The following is a 3520-nucleotide window of genomic DNA, read 5'->3' on the forward strand; positions in this document are numbered from 1 at the left end:
ATAAGAGACAAACAGCGTTATAATGAAGGTCTGGAAGCCTGTAGGTCTACTAACGTTGTTCTCCAGATGTTTGTTTGGTTCAGACTCAAACAGATGTTAAACAGAAATAAAATCATTCTCACAATCCCACAACATGTAAAAAATAAGATGTTTTTACCCTAATATTCTATAATGTTATATTACAGGATTAAACTAATGTTTGTTTCTTCACCCTGTTTGTGTTCAGGTGCCGTGTTATCGCTACGTGTGGACTAAAAGCCCCTCGGATTACTGAACGGACTATTCCAACCATGGAGTTAAAGGTATTACTGAGTTGTTGTTGTTGTTGTTTGGTTTTATTTTTGTGTGTTTCTGACGGATCCCGAGGCTGCGAGGTGACCAAAGCAAGAAATGGAGAACGATTTGCGGATACCGGCGGCTGCCCGTCGCCCGGGAAGAAGCCACATGAATTTGATTAGGAATCCGACGGGCATCCCTGTGGAGGTATTTTAAAACAACGGGAGGAGAACCAAAGCGTGCTGGATGGATTACATTGCCCATAAAGAGTGTGGGAGCGCCTCTGAATCCCCCAGGAGGAGCTGAAGCTGAAACCTGTTGGAACAAGAAGACGGATGTTTGCACCGGTGCAGCAGACGAGGATAAATAACTGACTGGATAACTACGAAAGCACAGCAGCTGTTTGATCCTGACATTTGCCTCCCTGACACCTTTTTATGTAGATATAAATTGGATATAAACTTCAGAACAGGCACTCGCTCTCATTCACACATGCACATTTATAATTACATATTTATTATGCATGTCTACTCTGGCAGTTTCATAATGCACAAAGGCCGCGCAAGACCTGCAGGAAATAAGCTGCATGCATTCATTTGCATTAGTTTCCAGTAAAAGATGTTTACAGCAAGTCGCTCTCATTGTCTTATCAGAGGCACTGAACCTAAATCTGAATGCATACTACTTATTTAACCCTTTTTTTTAGTGATTATAAGGCTTAAACGAATGATGCAGACTGTTATTATAAGCGTGTTTACGTTATAGCTCAGTGTTCCCAGGCAGAAACAACAGGAAGTGATAAACGGTTGTTTATTTAAAAGCCAAAGACGTTTTATAAAACACAAGATAGTTACACCCAGTGATTTCAGTGACACCAGCACTCATATCTGTATAATGTAATCCACGTTGGATACGTGAGAGATCTCTAAATAACTCAGAGTAATATGACATACGTCCCTCCCACCACCACCACACTGTAACGTCACGTTTATTAATAGTAGGTGCCTTCAAATAATGAAGCAAATGAACAGAATGACACATCAAACACAGATATCATCAGTGTCACGTGTAATAGCGGCCACTGTTACAGTAAAAACAGACTTTAATTTGTCACTAAATGTGTTACATTCAGATACGTGTTGTTTACTATCTCAGCCAAGCCCTAATATTTAAATGCTCGTACGCTGCCAAGTCAAATTTCTAGTAGTCGAGAGTACAGAGGATGGAGGCGTGTAAAGCAAGACCTGAACAATGTGAGTTTAACCGACCTGAGTCGTATTATTCTGCTGACTGAGGCGGATTTCCAGTCAAACGTAATCTTGTTTACTTGTTGTTTGATCATTTAGTCAAAATGAACTATATTTTAATACAAAACTCTTGTACAGCTCATTATAAAAGGGTTTTGTAGAACTAAAAAACTGAAATATCAACACTTAAAAACAATAACCAGGCTTATTTAATGCTTGTTAGTTTGTGTAATATTATATAGTTTAATATTACACCATCTTAATCCAAAAGAAGAAGCAACTTAAAGGCCAGTGTGTATTAAATAATGTAGTGTATATATTGGTACGTTAGCTTTAATGTCCCCTCCTGTAGTTCCAGGGACCAGCGCACAAGAGCTCCTTCAAGTGGCCGCTGGCTGTACTGGTGTCTGTAGTGGTGGGCCAGCTACTTCCTGTAAACAGTGAAAGCCAAAAGGGTTATCCCTCCTCTTTTTGTAACGCCTGATAGAGACAGGGAGCGTAATGACTCGTTGCCAGCACTTACTGATGTCATTATTTAGCAAATCTAATCCTTAATTCATAAAAACACCAGGTATCAGGAAGTTGATTGATCCAAGGGGGGAAATTAGCTAAACAAGACATTATAGGAATAGAAATGATAAAATATGTGCATTATATTACAATATATAGCAATATATATAGAGAAAAACATTTAAATGTGGATATAATATAGTATATAAGAGAAATTAATTAATTAACACTAATGATGAGTACTAATAACACAGAACTGTACAGGGCTGTTTATTGCTAATAATCTATCGATACGTATCACAATACAGACGTTGTGAATATATTACATTTAGGAAAACAGTCATAGTACAAAGAACACACCACCACACACATATCTATATAAATATATAGATATGTGTGTGTGTATATTTATATATAAAGCTGGTTTTATGTAACCAGAGCAGTGAGCATCTGTATTTATATTAATCGCAGCCTTCAGTTTACAGCACTGCTATCTAACTGTTGGGGGGGTTTAAACACAAGAATCAATACAGTGTTTGTAAGAATTTATCTAATATCACAAAACAAAATATTCTGATTTCTTTCAGTATTTTCTTACACCCCTAAAACTGGTTAAACAACAACATACAGCAGTAGTTCCCACCCTTCTGGATTTCAGCAAGAAAACCTTTAAAAATATAAACAATAGGCCCAAAAACTCAGCATTTGGTTCACTTCTGTTAAGAAATGTTAATATAAACAGTTTAATAGAGCAACAGTCAAACATCAGGGACCAGAAAACACTGAATCTGTACAGAAAATAAGCTTATATAAGTCTGTATGATTGTTCAAATATTATACATAACACAGACTGAATTATATATAAAAAGTTACCTAAATTGCAGAATTAATGTCACACAAACGTGCAGTTACTGAGTTTGCTTTAATTATACAGTTTTTAGAAAACATCCCTTAAACATAAGCTGACTAAATGATATAAAAGGGGGTTTATTATCAGTGTAAACAGTTTAATTTGTGCTTTTAAGTGGATTAAAACCAGCAGCACCTTTTTTTTTTATTTAAATATACAATCACATTTATTCATATATAACATTATATCATGTTTTTTTAAGAAGACAATGCCCTCCTGTGGTAATCTGTTCTCTTCCTCATGCCTTTTTGTTGCTCCTGTATCTCCCCTTACTCAGTGGCGACTGAGAAAACTCTCCCGCCTACCAGCGCACACACGCACGCCCCCCCCCCCACACACACACACACACAGCAGCGCGCACACGCACAGCCCTTCTATGTTTGTCAGACTCAATCCGAGGGCTAGGAGCGGCCGCCATTTTATATGCTGTCTCTCCCTAAAACGAGAGAAACGGCTCGCCACCAACGGCCGTCCGGACTACCTTTCCGCGCACCGACAACCGGGATTTTTCGGTGAAGGATTGCGGCGAAATCCACCTGCGTTTTGTTGTAATTTGGAGTACATCCGCTGCCTTTTT

The sequence above is a fragment of the Morone saxatilis genome, unplaced genomic scaffold, assembly GCF_004916995.1.
Source record: "Morone saxatilis isolate NCDOM2014 unplaced genomic scaffold, NCSU_SB_2.0 Contig1, whole genome shotgun sequence".
In the NCBI taxonomy this organism is placed as follows: Eukaryota; Metazoa; Chordata; class Actinopteri; family Moronidae; genus Morone; species Morone saxatilis.